Source organism: Pleuronectes platessa, chromosome 19 (genome assembly GCF_947347685.1).
Source record: "Pleuronectes platessa chromosome 19, fPlePla1.1, whole genome shotgun sequence".
In the NCBI taxonomy this organism is placed as follows: domain Eukaryota; kingdom Metazoa; phylum Chordata; class Actinopteri; order Pleuronectiformes; family Pleuronectidae; genus Pleuronectes; species Pleuronectes platessa.
This window is the reverse complement of record NC_070644.1, coordinates 5,069,480-5,093,717: the sequence shown is the minus strand read 5'-3', so window position 1 is coordinate 5,093,717 and position 24,238 is coordinate 5,069,480. Positions and strand designations below refer to the sequence as shown.

The 24,238-nt window shown below is 42.7% G+C and overlaps 1 protein-coding gene across 1 annotated transcript in view; it reads left to right on the top strand.

The window, feature by feature from the left end:
* Positions 1 to 230: 230 nt before the first annotated feature.
* lhfpl2a (LHFPL tetraspan subfamily member 2a) overlaps positions 231 to 24,238 on the top strand; it is a 45,224-nt gene continuing 21,216 nt past the window's right edge. The window contains exons 1-2 of the mRNA XM_053411738.1: positions 231 to 431; positions 18,278 to 18,367. The gene's annotated coding sequence lies outside the window, so the exon portion shown is untranslated. The remainder of the gene's footprint in view (positions 432 to 18,277; positions 18,368 to 24,238) is intronic.

Here is a 24,238-nt window from a genome sequence, read left to right as displayed (position 1 = left end):
TGTTATCCACCACATCCCAGTGTTGTCCATCCACACGATGGGAGATCATACATAGTGTCAGGAATGAAATGCATCATGTAGCCTTGTCCTGGGAGCAGTGGGAGCTGCAGCGAGCCAGTGAGTGGTGGATGGGGGAGGGAGCTGCCGGAGGAGTCACTCCCATCCCAACGGTAGTCTGTCTGGGGCAGGAGGAGCTGAGTGAAGGGGGGGGGTCAGAGCCAGCCATTCATTCTTCTGTGGTCCCAGAGAAAAACGTGGAGGATGAAGAGGAGACACTGAGCAGCGGAGGAGGTGGCGGAGGAGGAGAAGAAAAAAACAAACGAAACCAAGCCAGGACCCGGGTCCCGCAGCTGAACTTTTACGCTGCGTCAAAAGACGCAGGAAGATCCTTCAACTCGCCGGAGTTCAGAGGCGTCGCTGCTCAGCTCCACGTAAGTAACTGTCCCTCTCCAACCGGGCAGGGATCTCCTCTTGTTTCTAAACTAACAGCACAGAGAGATGGTCTCTTTTATGAAACACGTCTTTGTTGCGAAAAGTCCCACATGGATCTTCGTGGCTTCCGCCCAAGTTCCTCCACATTGCTTCTCTCCGGGCTGTGGAGGAAAACTCGTGGCAGGGAAGCCGAGCAGCCTGATGCTTTGCCAGGCAATGCAGCTCATCGCGAGCCCAGCGTGTCACCGAGGGCTGGGTGGATCAACAGTGAGCTGTGGAAATCGAATTCCTCCATTAGTGCAGTTTGAACTGGGTGACAATGCTTCATGTGTTAGAAATTGCTTTTTGAAATTGCCCTCATGTCTTGTCTTGTGTTTTTTTGTCCGACAAACTCGAGAAGGCAGCCAATTTCACATTTCAGAAGTTTAACCAAGATCAGTTTTGGATTGTTTACCCATAATGACCTAATGAAAACAACTGGATTTTCACCTCTTATAACAATCATCATCAGTTGTAACCCTAACAAACCTAAAAACCCAGTTCCCCTCTTGGATTTATCTATTTGTTATTCTTTGTGCATTGGTACACTGTTAATGTCTTATTCAAGATGGAAAAGAGACTCCTGAGGGACTTAATTTCTTGTTTTATCCATAAACTTGAAGAAAAAGGTAAAAAGAAGAAGTCTAAGAGAAGAGGCTAATGTTTTGAGATGTCTTTCTTTACACAGCCGATGCTGTCAAATCAATAAATGCTCCAACTTAGATCTTCTCGTAACTGATTTTCTGCCATAAGATGATCGATTGGTTCTCTTAGCTCCAAGTGGGATTCCCCCCCTCAAAAAAATCCCCATTGAGGGCACCATGACACCCAAACACCTGCTGATTTCCCATATGCATCAGTGGACGCACCGGAGGTCTAAGGTTGCCTCTGCTATTGTGAGGTGGAGGTGAAGTCTGTCAGTGGTCTTGACAAAGTGTGACACAGATTGTTATCCTGTTTCCCGTGTTGTGTTTCCAACGGTAAACATGAGAACTGGTCCGGCCTGTAAACCGGTGTTTGTGTGTGAAACAGAAAGGTCTCCCGAGGGCACAGCTCTTTCATATACACATATGAAGTCCATACCGCCGTGTAACCAAAGTCAATCATTGTGTCATGTCTTCTGCCTCGGGACAGCCCCACTTTTCTTTTCCTCCATGTGTTTCCCAGCAAGCTGTGATTCTTCTTTTTTCCACATGTGATGCTTTATTGCAGCGATTTAATAGACAGACAGTGTTCATGAGAGATGTAGTGCTGTTGTTCCAAACCTCAGTCACTGATTTATTGTGGTAGGAAACATCCGAGCCATGTGATCTGTCTTTTTCCACATGGATGTTGCTCCCGCTGCCTGTAGACGACCACTGCTGGTGTTGCTACAGCTTCCTGCAGTTTAACGTTGTAAATCTGAACGTGCTAAATAGTCGAATTTCCGTGCATCATCCTCGCCGTGTTTCCAGATGTGTGAGTGGCAGCGGGGCGGCCTCTGCATGGTCTCCGCCGTGAGTCGATATTCTGTAATCAGCCGAAACCATTTCCACGTAATTTCTCCTTTTTTTTTTAAAGTTAGCACAAGTGAGCTTTAGAAGTTTAATGATGCTTATGTCATCAGTGAATGAGCCACTAGCATTAAAGATGGCGGTCAGTTGGAGTCCACCGTCAGGGATTGCCAGTGGTTTCAAGTCATGTGCCAGTGCACGTGGTCCCTCAGGGTTCCATGTTTGGCCCATTAAAAAAACCTCTGGGCTTCATTCATTATGACCCTGCCGAACGCTCTCTCTCCTCGGTGTAGGCCACAGGAAGAGCAAAAAATACTTGAGTTTCTCTATCTTGGCAGCTTGGCGGCGCAGATGCTTTGGAAAACTTCTTTAATGTTTTTCTTTTTTTTTCTCCTCTCATTTCCCTAAACAGAATGGTAAACCTTTCAAAGCATGGAAAAAAAAAAACTTGCCAGTCACTCTTTTTTCCCCGGTGCCACTGAAAGCAGCTGGTGATACTTTTAGTGTAAAAATAAATAAATAAAAAAGTTTCACTGCTAACCCATTCATGCAGACCACATCATCTGCCTGCCGTGCTTCTCTGAGCTTTGATGGCAGTGCTTTTGTCATTAATCCAGCATCCTGGCTGTAGTTTATGGGACTGGTCAGCATATTTTTCCTAGAATGACGACTTTACATTTTTTTTACCGGGGTATTTGATCTACATCTCCTCTGCACATTTGGATCCTAAATAAACACTTCACTTTTATGCGTCTGTGAGTGTAAATATCGCCGAGAGGTCTGCTGATGGAAATCAGACCCGGGCACTATCAGTGTGTGCTTGAAACCCAAGAAGGGACCAGAGTGACTCTGTGACCCGAGTGTGAAATCCACTAATTGAACTGCTGCTCCTGTGTCAGAGGTTAAACCTGATGACTCCGGCCGGCTGCGACCAACATCTGGAATACAGTTTGTCGCAGCACTCCGGATTTCCTCCATTGTCCATGGCCCTGGTAACAAGGCTGGCTTATTTGTACCATATTTCTTCAGACTACTGTAGCTGTTGCACTTGTACACGGAACAGCAACATCTGTTTTTTCTTCAGTCTCTGATTCACCCCAAGATCTATATATTTGTTTTGGTCTCTCAGCGAGCGGTCAATAAAGCTTTCAACAGGAGCATCCGGGAAGTTCTCTAATGAAACCAACACACTACAAAGTTTTTTTTTTGGTTTGTACGCCCCCTTTTGCCCTGAAGATTGTTTATTTGGCTATAAAATTGACGTAATGTGGGGAAGACAAGTCTTAAAATTCAGACATATCTTAACTGGGTCACATGACGTTATGAGGGCTCTCAATTCCAAGCTTCTAGAGGGAGTACTCCAGAGAGAATGAAAAGCAGCCGTGTGTCCGGGCTGGTTTATAGAACCGCTTCAGAAACGGGCTCAGTTTCTAAGGTCTGCAAAACCCATAGGAAGAGGAAGACGTCATAGAGGCGTTATCTTGTTGTCTGCTATAGGGAATATAAAAAAAACTTCTTCGAATAACTTGTATCTGACCCTGTAATTAGCTCAAATGAAGTAAAACGCAACAAAGCCTTAATAACCTGTATCATAAACTCTTTACCCGCAACTATTTATCGAAACCTTCTCACATATTTCCCTTTCAGATGTTTTGGTGTCATTATCTGTTCTGCAGGCTTCTCAGAACAGATATGAACTACTTTTCATAAAAACCTAGTTAGCTGATCTGACAATACTGGGCTGCACGGACAGACTAACTACTATTACTATCAAACCTCGCTGTAGACCAATGCACGACCTGCTGCAATGACTATATAGTGCGTTTTGCAGCCCTAACATCGAGTGGCCCCACCTCTTCACCAGGTCCATCTAAGACATTATTCTTTAGAAGGCCTCAGCAACAGATACTCAATTATATAAAATATTATGGCAATGAAAAGAGTAAATGTTCACATTTCAAGATATGATATGTAACAATTCTTCAACTTCCGGGGGAAACGATGTATGAGGAAGGAAAAACCCAGCGCTAGCCAGATCAGAGGGGGAGCTGGCACTGCATGAACGTAGCGGAAATCCGACAGTTCGTGAAAGCACGTATCGGGGGAAAGTATTAACCGACCCGAACAAGATTAAGTTGGTAAGAGGTTATGAACATCGGTTCGATACATTTTCAGTTAACTGCCCAGCCCTAGTCCGGAGTGCTTTGCGGTGAGGACCTTCCCCATGTGACCTGTTTCTGTGCCGATTCATCTCTCTAAACCCTCCATGGACCTCAGAATGATACTCGACCAAAACTTTGCTGGCCGGTACTCGGCCCCCTCGAGTCCCTGCCACGCTGTGGGCCGGCCACGCATGAGCTGATTAGATTAGGCAGCACTGGAGCTAATCACCCTACTTTCTCCTCTCTGCTGCTCTTTGCCTGTCTGGTCCCCCCCCCCCCTCCCCTGTGGCTCCCGGAGATGAGCCTCTCACGGGGGGTACATCTTCCTCCAACAACAGCGCTGTAGTCCACTGTTTACTAGGAAACCAGCAGGGTGGGGTCCAGGACAGGAACAAAGCCTGCACCTTACACTTGTTCCCTCTATCAATAGAGGGCTGACTGTAGGTCTGTGTGGAACGTAACCCTCCCTCAGAATGAAAGAGAGATATCCAGGAAAGTGAATGACTTGCGGAGGGGCAGGGAGAGAGGGGGGGTGGGGGGGAGAGAGAGGCAGGACCCTCCTGTCGGGTGAGATGAGGAGAGAGAAGTGGGTTTTGTTTCTTTTGTGGCGAGCCGGGGGTCACTCTCAGGGGAATGCGCGGCAGACAGACGCTGGGGTTTGCAGCTGCACGGCCTCCAGCACTTCATCTCGTCACGGAGCAGCTGCAGGCTCATTAAACTCCGGCGGCGGTGCTCGACACTCACTTCAGCTTACGTCTCCTGAGGCAGCGGCAGCGTCTCCTGTTTACCTTCCTGCCAACCGCCCCTTTCTCTTTACTGGCAATCCTTGTATCAGACACGAATATTGATTAATAAGCTGGATCTCTGGGACTCGGCCTCACAGCTGTATGCTAATGGTGGAAGGTTTACGGCCCCGCCACAATAGGCCGTCTGTGTGTGATGCGCGATAAGGCCGTATCATATGTTCCCCTTTGGCTTAGGTCATGGAAAAGGCTTTGAGATGTATGAAGAAGATAAGACCAGCGTGCACATTGTGTTTGTGTCTCTGCTGAAAATGCCATAGTTTGCTCTCATGTTCCAGTTGGTTCATGTTACAATGAGAAAACAATGAGACGTGAACGGAGACTAAAGGTTTATTGTCGAACCAAAGCAGGACCGCAACGACCTATTATTTCCTTTATTAATCAATTATGTGATAGGATTAACCCTTTAAGACTCTTACACACTTATGAAGCTTGAACCACAAAGCAGTTTACTCTTTCTAGGTGAAGAAATCTGTCTGCCAGCTTCACTTATTAATGAGTCACATCTTGTTTGTTAAATGTGAAATCAGACATGTGAGAGAAGCAAGTTCACAGCTGGACTCGTCCAAAGAGTTTACGAGAAAACAGGGAATCCTCACATTTAAGAAGCCAATTAATAACCAAACGTTTCAGCTTCAGAATAAGATAGTTAATAATACTTTTTTTTCATGTAGGTTAGGTATTTAAAGACTTTTTACCTCACATTGCTGAATCTGATTATACATTTCGTATGTGTCTAATTCTAAAATCTTACAACTTTCTGCAGTTTCTCCACTGGTTTCATTTTGAGTATGACTCCATTTACGACCCTGATTATTTCTGACTGGACAGACCAGACTGGAGTGATTTCACTTTCACTCACATTTACTGCTAAATCTCCGCACAGTTGAGAAACCCTCCAGCTGCTTTAAGCCTGTATTACTCACAACCAGAGACATGATTCCCTGTGTTTGGGGTTCTGGTTTCACCATGGAAACCCTCCTTTTTGGTTTGGGCTGGCCGACTGTCCCCGGTCATTATCACCGCTGAAGCCTGGTATCCAGAGCACGGCAGGACCAGCAGCTATAATGCTTTCACTGTCTCCATCCTGCTTTGGCAGAACTACTTTGAATAAAGGTGACTCATTCTAAATGTAAGGCAGGTCACTGGTTCAGCCTGATGCTGTTCATATTAATAAATGTTGTCACAAAATGACCGTTTGTAATTAAGTTACTGTTTCTTTGTCTGCCAAGCTTTCCATTTTCACATATTACATAGGCAGTGTGCAAATGTGGAAAAAGTATTCAAAACTTTCAAGTAGCAATACTACACTGTGAAAGAATCAATTCCAAGTAAAAGATTTGCATCGAAAACAACGACAACTACTAAATAATGTAATTATAACCATGTGCTTGGACTTTAAAGTCATTCGTCGTTTGTGTAAGTGATAGCAAGTGAATTAAAGTCTATTTTCTATTTTTTAGAGTGTTTGTTTTGTACAGTCCGGACCTCAAAATCAATGAAATTACTTTACAATGATTGAAAGGGAAAAACCTTTGGAGGTTTGAGTGCAAAACCTTGTAATGTGATATTTAATATAAAAGCTCGGGAACCTCTGACGGAATCTGTCTCCATTAATCCTCAGCCCGTCGCTGAGAGGCCCTGGTCACTACCTAATGGTCTGCGCAGCTGTGAATTGATTTGTAGTGGGAGCGCTCTCCAGGTGAGGGTGACTGCTCAGCTAGACTGGTCGGGGATAATGTTACAGCACCCGTGGGACCACAGAGACATGCACACAAGCCTCAGGACCAAAAATTTGCCCTTTTGCAAGTTTTCTTTCCTGTTTATTTTGTATTGCCAAATCTAATACAATTAAAGTAGCTGGTGACCACTTTTTGAAAGCTATAAAAACAACAGTTAAAAACATAAAATGCCTCCATACTGCTCCTGTGGTGTCCTCCAAGTGTCCGTAAGCCCCCGTATTCGACGATTGGATCACAGCAGACTAGTTTACAGACACTCAGATGATCCCACAGGAGCAGTTTGGAGCATGTTATGTTGTTTTCTGTTGTTTCTTTACGTTTGAAGAAGTGATCACCATTTCCTTGAGTGGTATTGGATTTGGCTGCAACACTGTTTACCCCTGAAACTCCAATAGTGTTCTGTGGACTCAAACACTTCACCCGCCCCTCCATCGGTCCAGTGGTGGGTAGATAATGAGTGGATTTTCATTTTTTGGGTGAACCATCCCTTTAAGAGATTTGTATACCACTCGAAAGATATGCTTGTAATTATTTATCCAAGTTGTGTTTTAGACTTGGAGCCGAGGCTGATGCTGGTTGTTTTAGTTTCGGGAAGATGAACATAGTGACGGTTACTTTGTGACTGAAAAGACCCAAGTGATGTGGATGTAGCCCAAGCAACCAACTGCAGATTAGACAATCCGCTTGTTGTTTAGAGATGAACAGTGTATGTGAAGTCATGTGAAAAACGTTTTCAGGTGTCTTAGTATGGATGCTTAGCAAAATGTTGTTTTGATCCTAAAACATTTGAGTAAGGATGGAGCTGCAACAGTTTTGGCCAGTAAAGCATCTTTGCAACAACAGTTCACCTCAGCTGTGAATCTGCTGTTGTCTCAGTGTTTATACTTTCATTGCAGACTAGAGTTCTATGATTTAACTTCTTTTCAACCCTCTCCCTGTGATCGACTTCTGCTCTGTTCTTATGCAGCTTGCACACATGCTTTGGAGAAAAAAAAGAATGCAGGGAATGAGGCATTTCTTTGTTTGCTGTTGTCGTTCGGGGGCGGCCCTCGACAGCCAAGTGGTATTTGCCGTCTGAAGACAGCAGGGATTACGGCGTCGCTCGCTGCGTGGAGAGGGAGAGTAAACACAGGCCTGAGAAAAGGGAATCATGGAGGGCAGTAATAACAGTGGAGGGAGACGGAAAACAGACACAAAGGAAAACAAATGTCAGAGAAAAAAGATTAAAAGGGAGAGATGAAAAAGAGGAGAACAAAGAGCTGAACACTCGAGACAGAAAGAAAGAGAAGGTGAGGCTTTTGTTTCACAATTAACTGGAGCAGCTCTGGGTCAGACATCTGTGACCCGGTCTCTCAGGGGCAGGACTCTGGAGCTGCCTGTGTAACCTTGCTGCCTGATTCTATCCATCCTCCCCCCCCCCCCCGTCCTTACACAAGCTCTCATTGACTCCAGGGGTTCCACTTTTTAATAGCTGCCTCTGACCTCTATATATTCATCCCCCCATCGGTCAATTATCCCTTAAATACACTGGAGAGCTGCAGTCACCATCGACAATATAAGATTATTGAAAACGGTCTTGGTTCTCCTTCCACGCGACTGTATGACAGCTTTTGGGAAAAGGTCTCTGAGGTGGATGCTTTGAAAATACCTGGTCACACATAGAGAGAGCTGAAGCGAAACTACAGTACTTGATTAAAGGGAAAATCCAAAACACTGACTCAGAAAAGAGCCTCTCTCAATATGTGTAATTAAAATGATAGTTTTTTTGGAAAAGCATTCTGATGTTGCTGTTTCTTGGATATTTATGTTTTAAGGGGCCCTTAACAAACACCATTTTTAATAAGCTCTAGATGATGACGGACTTTCCAGAGTTAGTTTGAGGAACGATGGAGGAGAGCACGGATGAGTTTTATGGATGAAATCATGTTATTAACTTGAGTTCAAATAAAAATATAGTAGCATACTATTTAATTTAATTTGGTGCTGTAAAATATAGCAAAGAATATAAAATATAAGGCATACAGTATAACGGGATATGGATAGTCTTTCGGAGCACTATAAAATATGTAATTAAATAGTATATAGAGTATATTGCAACAATAAACAAATACAGTATTATATAACCCAGTAGAAGTTATAGTGTTAAATGTAAAAGTATATTTTCAAATGTGAATAAAAAGCAACGTGACTCATATTTGACTATTTAAAAAAAAAAGAGTTAATATTAAAACATTTGCATTTTGAGATACAACTAGAGGTATTAAAGAAAACATGTAATTGAGAACAGACCCATTCAACTGAAAACACCAAACTATCCGTGTATCTGCAGTTGTATTGACGCTGCTCAGTTGAGACAGTTTAACAGCGGGCAAGCACTTAACTAGATTATGTAAACACCTCCATGATCTTATCCACCTCTCAGGATGGTTAGACACATTAAAGAGGCCGTTATGGGCTAGTTAGTGCAGAGCCATCGAATTCCTGGGGGCCAGTGGCCTGAGACACTGAATGGGAATCTTTATGACTGCAGGTTCACAGGTTCAGGGGCCAGACAGAAAAGACCATGCCTCTCTCTCTTTTAGCCTTCATAATGTAATTTGGGGAACACGAGCGAGGCTGCAACACGTGCACTGTGTGCGTTTGTGAGTGCGTGTGTGTGAACATGTGATTGTGTGTCTGTGTGCAAACTCATGTGAAACCCCTTTGCCCATTATGTCTGTCATCGCAGTCTGGGAAAACTTGGCCTGCATCCAGTCCAGAGAATTGACCCTCCTATTCACATTATAGAGCACTTAATACACCTGTCTTTTATCATAGAGAGAGAGAGAGAGCGCGCAGTGATGACTTCACCACGTCAGATCAAAGAAAACTGCACACACATGAACTCAAGGCAGGTTAAAGGTTGTTGTTTTTCATCCTCTTCTTCCTCTTTGATTCCATATCTGTTGTTTTTTCTTTTATCTGAGTTAAGAGTTAGATCCTAGTCTTAATGAATGACGCTATGCGGCCATCTGCTGCGTTTCACTTTGAGCTCACGGACTAATCACTGCAAGGTGATGTCATTCTGTGTGTGGCCTGTGGTTTACAGGCAGGACATGCACACACACACAAACACAGACAGATATATATATATAAATAGGAGGAAATTGGATAGAGTGTGGATAATCTTTGCATTAGTGCAGAGTGTGTAATCATCCTGCGCCTCAGGGAGTAAAACGCACCTTGTTATTTACTTTTACACATCGAGTGTTTTTTTTTAATGGCCCGGCTTGTGTCTGCTTTTTTTTTTAGTGGAAGTGGAACGGGGGGGGCGGGGGGGATGCGTTTGTGTCAGAGGAATTAGGGGCGAGCCGAGGAGATGGCGCTGGACGTTAGTGGCGTAACGTCGTCGAAAAGGGGGAACAATGTCAAAGAAGATCAGTTCTCATGTGCAGATAATCACATTAAATCCAAGGAATAAATTATATAAAAAGAGATAAAGATACATACCAAGTCCAATCTGGATTTTTCCGTGTCTTTAAATCGTCCACTCAAATGTAAACTGACAGACAGCACGTTAATCGAGTGTTTGTTAAACCGTAGCTCAGCACCTAGTTCCATGGTCCCATTCCCAAGGAGCATATCATTTACTAAGTAAATTAGTTTGTTGGGTTAAAGGTTATGCTAAAAAAAGACCTGCTCACAACTATCACATTTACTATGTAACGTTTCTCTACTGTGTGAACGTGGATGCTGTTAGCGTTAGCGGCTCTGTCCAGCTCTTTATTTATATTTTGGAAAGTTTACTCTCCAGCAACTGGAGTAAACGTTCCCAGTACGTTTGCCAAAAAAACCAGTTAGTCCTCATCATCTAACTCTTTTCTGTTTGTTATGTTAAAACTGAATACACACAGTTTGAAAAGGCAAAAATTATGTCAGTCGAACAGCGCCATGCTAGAATGAAAAAACAGATTGATCTTAGATTTTCACTGATAATATTAGGACCAACTAACTTTGCACGGAAATACAAGAGCAACACGGCCTCTTTATCAACTTGTCACCTGCTACAACTTGTGAGGATAATCACGTTTTGCCTGGGACACCTTAGGTTTAGCCTCAGGCTTTTAGCATTATGTTTACATTCGAAACGCCTTTTTACGTGGTTTCTCTTTGGAAAATACATGAAAGAGAAGGTAAGGTTATCTTTGATCAGTCCCGCAGTGAGGAAAATTGCAAAGAACCCCAAAATACGTCTGCCACTGGAGAGGCGCCATCTTTATATCTCAAAAAGTTAGTTGGAGACACTGTTTTCAAACAACTCGTACAGTTAATGTTAGCATTATTTGTTTGTTACATAGACCGAAGTTTCTCCATTTCCTCCCACTATACAGAGATGAAGCCAACATTTCCTGGATATGAACGCTACCATCTTGCCCCAAAGACGCCATTGGCAGCCAGAGTCTGTCACTCACAGTAATAAGGGGATGGAACTGCAGTGACGAGGTCCTGACAAAACAAAAACTTGACCATCGCAAGTCAAACTCAGCTGTCAATTGTAGTGTTTCATGTTTTTTAACATCAAATAACTAATTTATACCAAACTTTGTAGAAAGAATGCACATTTGGACATAAACCATCTTTGAGTTTAGTGACGTGTATTTTGACTTGTTATGTCCCACTTACTAACATTGAGGGTTTATTACCTGGACATTAGAGAGCGATAGAGATGCTTTGGCCTCACTTGTGGGGAGCCTTCATCCATCCTTATATACACTCTATGGCTTGTTGCAACTGATGTACTCTGACAGTAGTGTACATGTCATTTCAGGTGCAAGTTGATGGCTGGCAGCTCCAAACCAGAATTCAGCTTCAGCAAACTGGAAGTGTTACTATGGTAAACTCAATAAGTGCTATATAACTATAAGTAAAAGGTGTTGGGATTGGTCAACCAGACTTTCATGCACATAGTGGAACGTCATTGTTCAGCCTAGCGCTTGCGTCTCAAATCGGAAGCTGCACAGGCCCCAGAAAATGCTTTTTCCTCCTCTCTTTGAAGAGATCCTGGCAAAGCTTTCAAAGCCCCTCTGTCTCAACGCTGGCTCCTAAAATAATGTGTGGTGAATGTAACCCAGCTGCCCAGCTGAGCAGGACCAGACAATGCTTATTATTCTCAAGAACAATAATTGCTTTGATTTATCCCTTTTTAAAACGTTTGGCTCTCTTTTTGTGCACATTCCATACATTTTACATGACAAATGGGAGAATGATTACGAACTGCCACTTGTCCTTGACTCAACGGTCGTGAAAAATATTATCCTCTTGTCCCACATGTCCTGAACCTACTGGGCTGCCATTGAGCGGTTTCTGTGGTGCTGATGCAGCAACAGTTCGCTAGTCCTATAAAAATGTTCCAGTGTCACAGGCAAAAAACACACGCCCCTGTGCGCACACACACACACACACACACACACTGGCTGCTTAGTGAAAGTATGAAGTCATTGTTGGTCAAATCTGTTTTGTATTGAATGAGTAGACAGCAGCTGCAATGCCCATTCAGTTCCACTCTTAAGATAGGGGACTCATATAACCCAGTTTACACTCACAATATGCATCGTGGTTTTATAAACTCCAGTAACAGATGCTCCCACATGTTGAACGTTTGTGAATCCAGTTTTATACTCTCCTCTCTCAATTCAGATAAACATGTTGCATTGGACCCTTTAGATGAGTTGGATCAGGTGGACTTGTGGATTCGCTTGGGGCTGATCCCTGTTTCTATTTGCAGGCCCTCGGTGCTCGTGTTGAAATGTTTGACTTCTTCAGCGATCGCCCCAATAAAGCGCTCGTTGAACACTCTGCAGAAGCAGTTGCATGGCGGGTGATTAGTGTTCGGAAGCAGCCTGTGCCCAGCTCCATCCACTAACACCTGTGTTGTGTTTGTTAGCCTGAGGGATGCGACTCCTGAGCTGGTTGTTTTAATGACAGTGCTTTCTGCTACAGCCCCACATGCCTCTCATTAAGGAGAGAAGACAATAACACGTGTGGACGGCAGTGGAAGATGTGTCTGATTCACCCACTGCTTCTCTTTCTTCTCTGCCAGGACACAACAGTAGTGGTTGATATGTCCCAGCCTCGACCTTTGACCCTGTTTAAACAGCCCACTTGGTCAATCTTGGCCTCGACGTGCAGCTCCACTTAAACAAATAGTCTGACAGTAGTCTAAGGTAGTTTCTTGGTTTACTTCATATCTCTGTGGAAGCTACAGCCAAGAGCTACAAAAGCTTAGCTCAGCATTAAGACTCTGAGGGAAAGAGCTAGTCTAGCTTTAGCCAAAGCAGAGTTCCCTTCAGACATGCACTGAATTCCAAATATCGTGAGAACGCACATGTCGGAGGGAGTTGCTGAGGACTTTTTCTCTGGACATTTTCTCAAACTTGACAATGCAGAGGGAGGGGAAATTCACTGCAGTAACTTGGATTGTTGAGGATATTTCTAACATGAGACAGATGCCAAACTGGATGAATATGTTTGAGGGCTTTTGGCGATAAGGACTACAGTCGGCAAACTCCGGTAAATGTCCGGACTCAATTACATTTTTCAGAGTTGCTGTCTGAAAACAGTTAAGGATTGCAACTAAGTAATTAAGTCAGATGCAAATCCACAATTTTTATATTTTCCTTAATTTATGAGCTTTACCTGAACACTTCAATAGAACCAGGCTAACCATCCCATCCTCATGTTAGCTACGCTGCTGGCTGTAGCTTCATATTTAACAGATACGAGGGCGGCATTGATCCTCTCATCTAACCCCTCAACAGGAAAGCAAAGCCTTGTTCCCAAATGTTAAACTATATCTTTAAATGCTAACAACCCACATACTTCCCTTCCATCCTGCTCCCCTGTTCCCAAAGCCCTTAAATACTATAAGAAAGAGCCTTTTGTGGTGTGGCCTGGCAGCAGTGAACATACCTACAGACGCCCCCCCCCCCCCCCAGTCCTCACATAATAGCCCGCCCCCCAGCTGTGTTAAGGTTCAACAGCTGAGCTTCAAACACCAGCACCTAACACAGCCCAAACTAAGGTAGTCCAAAGTTTAACGCGTGTGCGGGCATCATTTTCTGCATTACTTTTAAAGGCCAGAATTGTAGGTGGTTGGTGATGCTGGGGAAAAATACCCTCAGCTTGGCAAATTTTCCAATTAAGTTAAATGCTCAACAAGTATTCACACCGCTGAGGTTTACGTAAGAACCAATCTCAAGTGAGAACATGGATCTTGCGGACGGTGAGCAGTGGAACACTCCACAGTGATTATACAAGGTGTCATGTTGTTCTTGCCCTTATCTCGGGATGGAGGTTCCCGTTTTCATCCACCCGGCTTCACCAGATCCCGGTGTGAGAACACAGTGTGCAAAGTGAAAACTGCTTGTAATGACATGCAACCTGAAACGTTTACCTCGAAGCTGAACACACACCAAATCACTGACAAACAAAATCACAGCATGTGTGTACAGTCAGTGTTTCATTAACCTCCGCTTGCTATGTTACACAAGTGGAGTCATGAGCACGCGAACAGACTTTATTTAGATAACACCTCATGATGATAATAATAATAACTATATTAATAATTATAATTATAATTTTACTAATTAAGAACTTTTCAGGTTAACAAAGTGCTTCATAAAATCAGAAAATACATACAGTGAATTTTGTACAAGTTAATGGAAGAGACAATGGATAATATAAATAAAATATTAAATAAACAAATGTATTTTAACAAAATAACAATAATTAGATAAAGCAAAATAACAAGCATTTGTGTAGTTAAAACACTTCGATAGTAAAATTGGTAAATATAGCAAAAATAAAACAGTTTAGTTAAAAACAATGTTAGAATGAAAGTAATAAATTATAGCAAAAAACAAGAAATAATCTTGTTAAAAGTTTTAAAAGATTACGTCCTATTACGTTTGCATAATATGTTGAAGACGGTTCATGCTATTTACTATTAACATGTGTTTGATTGTGTGATCAATGTGCATTTTACATTAACAATGAGTCTCCCACGACACCTGAGCAGCAGCTGAGTGCGGAGAGCTTTCCCAACCTGAGAGCCTGTGCTGTTATGAAACATTCGATCCGGGTTTTGTTTTCTACGACCTGGGATTATTTTCCTGTTCTTAGCGGATGAGCCACGTGACATGCTGTAAGGCTCTGTTCTAAAGCTGGATTTTTAGTTGTTATCATAGTTACAAGCTTTTCTCACAAGTTCTGGTTTCACTTGTAGAGGCTCTCTGGTGCACCTCTGGCGAGTGGAGCGAGGCTCTGTATACACAGTGAAAATAAACCTATAGCAGAGGCTTTAAAGGGTTTATTTGGTGTTGAAAATGATTCTGCTATTTTTTGTGGTGCCGGAAAAGTTACATATACTAATTGAGCCCGACTAAATTATTCATTGGAGCCTGTGTACATATATTTGGTTCCCACTTTGTGTTGAGTGAAAAGCTTGATAAACATCAATCTCTGTGTTTATTTCTTTCGTTGTGATTTTGATCAAAAGGCCAGAAGAATAAAATGGTCGCACGTGTTGGAGACTCTCATGATTAATAACGGTGAGGACTGTAAATATTACAGAAACGCTAAAAGTATGAACATTTGAAGCGCATTTAATGGATGCCTGCTGTACGTGGCTGGTATGTTGTTTATTAGCGTATGGAAGTCGTAGGGATCCAAGTGAAGCTGCTGAGTTGAATTATATTATTTCAGGCTTATCTCAGAGTTATTGTGGTAAAATACTGCTTGTTTTTCCACTGTTCATAACTCAAAGCACACAGTTGGCGCTTGGACAAGGACTCCAGGACCTTCTTGTCCACACCTGCTGCCTTAGGACAGGTCAGGTTTACACTGACATCAGTATTAGTGACGGGAATCAGCAGGGACCTCCCGATACAATACTATCACGATACTTAGGTGGCGATATGATATGTATTGCGATTCTGTGGGTATTGCGATTCGATATTACGATTTCTTTTTTTTTAAATACTGGACCATGGAAAACAGTTGAATCATACCTTTAAATACAACACAGTCAAATTCACTTAGAGCTTTACAAGTTTTATTTCAAATATTAACATTAACTTAATGACCAATAGAGCCAATAAAGAATATAAATAAAAATGTGCCCTATTATTGTATAGTCCCTGTCAACTGTACACAAACTGACAGATTAAGAAATGTATACCACTTAGGCTACTTTAACACAATAAATAAAAGGTAAATTAAATAGAATGAATAAAAAATTACTAAAAATATAGACTTTGAAATAAACAAAAAGTAGGCTATGCTTCACTGTTGTTTGCATGTAATGCTATGCAAAGCTAGTACTTGGGTATGTTTAGATTCTTGTGCAAAAACAAGAGCTGGTCAACATGCTCTGGGGTGAGGTAACTCCTCCCCCCGATATGTCCCCCCCCATATAAAACCAATAAATATATGTTTAAAAAAAAAAATAAGCATGGCGATTTAAAATCGTCATTCACAAGAATCGCGATTCGTAACTGAATCGATTTCCCCCCCATCCCTAGTCAGTATCTGTGGCTGATCCCGGCACTCAGACAGTTGTGAGGAGTGGTTTGTGTAATTAAAGGAGCTGTTTGATATCATTACAGTCAAATCCATCATCAAGTCGTTTGTGCGTCTTTGTATTTCACTCCATAACCTTAACCGTTGAGATTCTACTGTGCTGAGTGAGTGTGAGGCCTACCTGGGGGAATACCCATTCAATGTTATCACTCAGCAAACATGCAGGTGATCCTCACATGATCCACTTGAGGTTACCTGAAGGGGAAGTGGTCATTGCACCGCTGCAAATTTCACACTCGTCACATATAATTCGGCGTATAGCCCCAGTGGTGGGTTGAGGTAGTGCACTCGCCCTTTTTAAGTTATCAGAAAGGCCACAACACAATAACTTTTACATCTCATCCCTTGTTACAACCACCTTCCTTCACGTGTATCACAGCTGTTCTGTGACTTTGGTGAAGTGCAATAGTGCTAAATGCAATTGGGGGTGCCATCATGAAACCATAAAGCATAGAATCTCTTGTATCTGTTTATTCTCAGTTAAGAACTGTTAGTGTTAGTGTTGCTGGATTACGCTGCGTCTTATAGTCCTATAGTTAAGGGGCATAATAAGCAGTTGAGGGGGAAAAAATAGTTTCACAAATCACCAACAAATAGCGGGAAACTGTCACTAATGATACACCATCACATGGTGCAGAGAACCACAGGCCAATCAACAAACTCTTGTAAGATTGGTTTAAGCATTAATTTGTATACGTCACCATTTTTTCTACAGATTATTGTGGTGTTTCCAAAAGAGGGACAATAGACTAAGAGAGATTCTGGAATAATGGATTTCATAAGGGATTTTTACCAACTTGGTGACCAGAACCCAAATGCACACAGCTTTCCAAACCCTTATTGTTGAGTGTGTGCTTGTGTGTTGTTTTAATGACTTCAGTGAGTCTACTGATTTAGTCCACTGTCATATGTCATTCATCCATTTACACAAAATTCCACTTTTAGCTTCCTTTTGAGATAAACCTAAAGTCGTTGTCTCTTTCCTCTGTTATCTGGTTCCATTTATCTTATTTTAATGTTGTTGAGCACTGACGCATAAAGCTCTGCAATCCTGTTATCGCGTGACTATTGATGTCAGATTTGTGACCTGACTGTTAACCGAGCTGAGTGCTGCTCTCTCTGGACAGAATCCATTAAAGGGCCCCAACAGTGCTGAGTGAGAGGGAGGAGAGTCGGCCATTAGTTAATTATCTACATCCTGACGTATGTGTGGTCTTTAGTATGAGGAGGGCAGAGTGACCTGAATCTGCTGCTGACAGCAGGAAGACGTACGATGGGTTTTTATTGATTAGTTCCAAAGGTATGATTGGTGTCTTGCCACATACGGCCCATTGATGAGGTGGTGATTTAATTATTTAAAACTGTCTTAGTGACAAACATATTTTGAGATTCAGAGGGACTTGCATTTCCAGAGCAAATCATCAAAAACGTATCGTCAAACAGAAAGACCAAACAAAAACCCGTTTAATAGGATTTCCTCAGTATCAAAGTTGGGTTGTGGGGTTAAGCTTTGGGTTGAAGTGAGTAGAAGTCACTTAATAACCAGTAGGACTCATGTTAATCTCAGTTGGTCTGTGTTGAGGTAAAATTAACATGTGGGGAAACTTGCACCCTTCACACATGGGTTTATGACTAATCCCACCTAGTGCCTTGGTTGGATTACATAATGCACATAGTGTGTTTTGTTGTGCTAAACATTATGAAGCTTTGCCCGAGGGACCCACAATCACGTCAAGTGAGTGATGCAGACATCAGCGTCTGTCTGTCCTCAGTCTTTTTTTTTACGAACATGTGAAACAGTTTAAAAGCTTCTCCAGGTGCAGGCCCTGCTCACTCTCCGGTTTGGATGGAAAATACCGATGAGCAAAGAGAAAATGATGCTCATTCTTGTCCAGGAGCCAACAATGACTGAACTCTGGTTGCCTCTCAGGAGGTGGTGTGGTTTTGCCATTTGGACTCATTGCCTCGTTTCTACTGTCTCCCTGCAGGTTGTGAAGAGTGAGAAAGGACTCGCACGACATCTGGATTTATGCTGAAGACATTTGCCTCTGTGCTTGCCTCGAGACTCCACACAAGAGGTCGGTGTCGTCACTTGTGTAAATGAGTAGATCTACGTTGCATATTGTTTATTTTTTTCCTTTAATTTCATCTGCTCCCTTTTCGTCCGCTCCAGTAAACACTTTGTCCTCCGGAGATGTGTGTGTCTTTGCAGTTGTGCGGAACAACAAAACAAACAGACACTGGTTTCCTGCTTTTCTCTGTGTGATATTATTGGGGTTCCTGGCAGCTGTCTGTTACTAATGGAAACACAAGCTGTTCCCATGACTCCTATTGTTCCGGGCAGGTGTTACCTAACATCGCTCCTTTAAACTCCCCGATAACTGTTTTGTTTTTTTCTGACTCAGCTTCCAACTATGAGTAGTTGCTTCCGACAAAGTAATGTGTGAAACTAACTGAATGCCTTTGGTTGTTTCCTGTCAGACTCATTCGTCATATGGCAGAAAGTTAAAGTAATGTAAATAAATATCGAGGACAATTTCTGCCAAAACAAAAATGAAAAGTTAAGCATGGTAGATAATAATACACACCGAGCACTCACACTACTGCTTTGAAGGCTTCAATCGAAATTCTGCTCATTCACTTTGAATGGAGTGACGCCATGGGCTGCCGAACTGCGTTGCGGTTTGCATTTTTCCACTTTTCTTGCGTAGCGTTCGATAGAAGTTGAGAAAAGCTCAACTTTGTGAGCGTTAAGGCCGGCGCATGCTTCTGCGTTTTCACGGGCCCTCAAGCGCAAGAGCCCTTCCGGGCCCCTTACGTGCTTATGTATCTCTTCTTACGTGCATGTGCGTCGCCCAATCTTTCTAACTATACGGCAAAGCTCCGCGAGCCTTACGCAGCCCGCAAGGGATGTGATTGGTCTGCTAACTGCATCCTTTCCGGAGTCGCATTTCCGGTTTCATGCCACATAATACCGGCAGAAACAACTGAGGATTTAGAAGAACGAATATGGACCAAATAGAAGAGCGTTTGGCAGAAGAGATCAGAAAGTATGTCCACTTGTATAACCCGTCACTGACTGGCGGATTTGTCCGCCAGAAAAAGGCTACGAGAAGCCGCAGTGGCTATGTAAATAAACAATCAACGAAGAGGAAAGAAGGCGTCTCTAAGGTCGTCTTCGACAAGAAAAATTACTCCACCTAGAGTTCTAGCGGGAAATTTCTTTGTAAGACGCGCAACGCTTGGGGAAGCATGAATGACAAAGAGTCCTGCGACACAGCTTCTTGAAAAGCCGCCGACGCAGTTGCAGAAGAATGTGCCAGCCTTTGGCGCAGGTACTAGCCAATCACGTTTAGTCTACCACAGGTCCTGCCTGATGTCAAATGTCAGTATGACCCTGGAGAGAGGAGGGTGGACCTGGTGTGTGCTCATGTGGTTGGGACTCTATACTGTGTACTTCCCTGTAGCGTTGCATGTGGAACTAGCTTAAAAAACTGGCTAAGTTTGGTGTACCAAGCAGGAAACTCTGGTCGTTGTTGTGATGATAATTGCGTCATCACAAGGCATCGGGGGCGTCCACTGTCAAGCCTCGAAGCAACATGTGTGACATAATACTTTGAAATTATGGCACAACATTTTTGACTTACTTGCCAAACTTGCAAGATGCTAAAATAGTAGGGGAGAGCGGGGAATGTGAGAATTTTTTTACATTTGCTCCCCTCTGGGCGAGCTCAAATGATATATCAGTAAAATTAACACTTTTCCTATTAATTCAGGATGTTTTCTAGCAATGGAAATGATCAGAATGTCTTCAGGACAAAGGGCAGTGAAAATATGATTGTTTTTTAAAAAGTGGTCTTGCGTCTCACTAAAGTGAAGTAAAGTGATCCACTTACTTTTTCCACTTCAAAAATGACCATAACAACACATTGTGATGTGTTAATCCTGACAGCTAGATTGACAATCACACATTCCAAAACTAATATCGAACTAGTAACAGAATCATGGGGATTGGTCAATTAAGCACATTTATGATTATTATGATTCATGTGATCTCTTGCACACCCTAGCATACCTGTACATTGTTTCTCTGTCCAATTGGCAGGGACAGGGATATTGTTTTTCTCTGCGTATTCAAATGCCAGTTCACGGCACTTAACTGGAGCAAGGCCATGGAACTGGTCAGCTAGTTGTTTCAAGTGTTTGGCAAGCTCCTCCTCCATCTCATCTGTGAATATTCTCTTTACCTCAGCTACTGCACCCCAGGCTACTGATTTTACTTTCCCTTTCTCTTTTTTCTTTATGAATCTTTTGAGGGTTGTCTTATCAATATTTCTATCCCTTCCAGCTTTTCTTAAGGACTTCTTTCCTTGCATGACCTCAGCGGCTACACTCTCCATCTCTGTGTGTTTGGTGTTTGGCCCCAGGTTGTCTTCCTGGTGTATAGTTTCTTGGCATGATGACTTTTCTACAATGTTTATGACATTAAAAATAAAACATATATAATGTGATATAACATTAAAATATGTTTAAGACTAAACTTAACTTGTGCTTCATGTCTCACTTTACCCAACAGCATTTGTCTCACTTTACCCCACAGCCACCCTTTTAGAAAAAACAACATTTCTTATCAATTCAGGCTAATCTTCCGCTAGCATCAATCACATGGTTTTATATGTTGGAAGTTCATCAACATGTATGATATAAGTTTTTCTACCTGATTCAATTTGTTTTAACACAACAGTTGATTAAGTTCAAAGCAAGAAAATTGACTTTAACATGCAAAAAACACAATTTTGTGAAAAAACATAATTTCCACAGCACCAGCACCAACTTCTCCTACATGGCAAGGGGGGAATGGGAGGGGCTTGAAAACATAATGGTCACATGACCACAAATGTGTTCTGTTCTCCCCTACTTTTCGGTAGTGTGAAGGAAAAAATCCCCTGCCGCCACAAAACAATTTTGATAACAAACCAGCATTATGGAGGAGAATGTTTGACAGTTTTTAGTCTTGTGTATTACAACTTTTTAGATCCATGGATGTTTTATATTTGTTTAACTCTCTCGATGCGAATAAAGTGAGTTCTACGTTACGTGACATCATCCAAGTCTAAAGGCCACATGTGAATAATTAACTGAAGCTGGTTGAAGCATCTTTATCTGCTTCAAGTCCCTGTTGTAATTTCATCCTCTGTCATGCTTACTTTTGAAATCAGCCTGGTGTATTTATGCGAACGAGGTCGGAAATTGGGGGTGTTGGTGGGTGGGTGGGTGGATGGAGGCGGGGGGGTTCCATGTTTTTCCAATATGGAGGAAAACAATGGAGCAAGAGATACTGAGCAGAGACCATCTGTGAAGGTCGTTGCAAAGTGGAAAGCACCGGCTAACATAATAAACAAAATGATCGTTTGTCATTTTTCCTTAAATAGGGAGACCTCATGTCAGCGCGGCCCCGCTTCCTGTTATCTGACACGTGTTTTCTCCTGAACCTCTTTTGTCTTCACACTCTGTATCGGACACATCCATTATAATATGCTGAGCTTTGATATAACAAGTACAAACCCTTACTTTTATCAGGGGTTTGGATAAGAGTAAAAATCAGTATCATCTCAGCTGGTGTCCAAGGAATGTCTCCGCTCATGTAATCTGGTGATATGAGACTTGACACTTTTTATATCCTGCCATGTCAGCTGTAATTCAACCTGATAAGTCCTGTTGTCTCTGCAGGATACAGCGCTGGTGTCCATATCCCTCCTGTTTTGTTATAATCGGACATGGACAGGGTTTTGTGAGGGTTTGATACGAAAAGGCTCGTCGACACTCATCTCTTTGTCTGCAAGTGAAAGCCTTTACACATCTCACTTTACTCCCCCGAAACCAGCCCGACAAAAGCAACACGCTTCTTCATTTCTCAGCTTCTCACCTCTCCTTTCTGTCCGCAGCGTCTCGCTTTCACCCGACGTCTCGCCTCGTTTGTCTCCGTCCTTCGCCTCCCCGACTCCTACACATGCCGGTAACGTGTTTTGCCAAGAGCCCGAGAGCCAGGGATGATATCACTTGATACTTTTATTATCTGAAACTCAGGAGAGGGGGAGTCTGGTGCCAACGTTCGTCAGCGGTGCTTACTTTTGATTTTGAGCGGAGTATCAGGTTGAGCTCCGAGTGCCCACAACAGCTATGGCTCTGCCCCCAGGGGCGTTTGGATAAAGCGGCCGGCAAGATCTCAGCTTGCAAGAGGTTTGTGTTTTTTTGTGTGCGTGTGTGTGTGTGTGTGTGTGTGCTATAGGGGGAAACTCAGCTGGGAGCAGCAGGTCAGAGCCACAGGGAAGTTAGGATTAAACTGCACTCATCCCAAACACAAAACACAGCGAGAACAATGGTTTGAGCCCCTCCAGAGAAGAGGGCCAAATACCTACCATCCACCCAGCTCAGCAGAGTTGGGCCTGGAAAACAGACACATGGGAATTTGAAGTGGAAGGAGTTTTCTCCTGCGACCCCCTACCTTTTATGGACCCCGGGGGCTGTTTCCAGGCCTTAGGTGGGGCTGGAAATGGTTAAGCATAATGGAGACAGTTTTAGGCCTGAGGGCCCCCAAACTCTACAGCTCTCTAACAGTGGGAAACCGAGCAAAGGGGCTGAGGCTCCTCAGGGCCTCCCAGTCCCTCAGCAGTCAGAGGAAAGAGGTGTGAAGAATGTAGCCCATAATTGATATTTCACCCTGGTGAATATTTTCTGATGAGTATGTGAAGTACATGAAAATCACATTAGTCTGACCAAGAACTATATTTTATTACTTTGTAGTTTGTTATGACAGATGTAAATTAGTCTCAGTATATAACATAAAACAGATGCAACAGTTAGTCAAACAATCAATTGGTCAGCTAATCAGCAACTATTGTGATAACCAATAAATGGTTTCAAGTCATGTTTCAAGCAGGCTGACTTCTACTCGAGTTTCAGGGACCGAGCAGGTAGACCAGAGAGACCCAGGTAGTTTAAAAAAATATACTTAACACCAACTTTGGGCCCATAAAGATCAACCTAACTAAACTAACCCGAAGACAGGTTAACAACACAAAAACTGAAACACAGGGGAAACATCTATAGTGGCTGATCAACCCACTCAAACACAAAAAGGGGATAGACCAGGACAATCTAACATTTAAACAAACTACAGCAACCACAGAACACGCCAGTATAAGACCATCTTATATTAACTGAGGACCAATATTTAAACATTCATATCAAACAGTGGTCAAAAAATGAGAAATCTTAATAAGATAAAAATGTCCCTCCCCATGATTACGAGGAACATGGTGCAGTCCAATCAGTTCTGAAGTCCTTTTGAGCCTGTCTGCGTGCAACTGGACCTCCATTAGATGGCCAGCCAGAGGCCTCCAGCAGCAACCTCCAGGAACTAGTAACTCCAAGAAAACTGGATTAATTAATATAAAAAATATAAATAAATTGATGAACTATGTTGTATGAAATTAAAATCGATTATTTATCTGTGACGTGTGTTTGCATTTTAAGTGTGTGCAAAAATAAACTTAAACCAAGCAAATTCAACAGAAAGGTTACCTCCATGTTGCAGAGGTTCAGTGTGGGGCTGTACAGCCATCACATCGAGAAGCTGCTGTGTTCCTTTTGAATTAAAATGTGTTAAACTGAATGTATTGGTGTTTTTAACTGTTGTTTGGCAAAAGGGACTTTAAGAAACAGGACACCTTGTGGTCAAATATGTTACAATGGACATTTTCAGTGTCTTTTTTTGCTGAAGTCGTACAACGTACTGACACTAGTACAAACATCTCAGTCCCTGTAGTGTCTTTGTGATGTGTTTTATAAGCAGTCCATACCCAGATTGTTGAATTAGAGCCTCAGTCAGTCTTTCCATATCATATACTGTATCACTTTTAACATTGTCCAGATACTAGTCTGGCCCA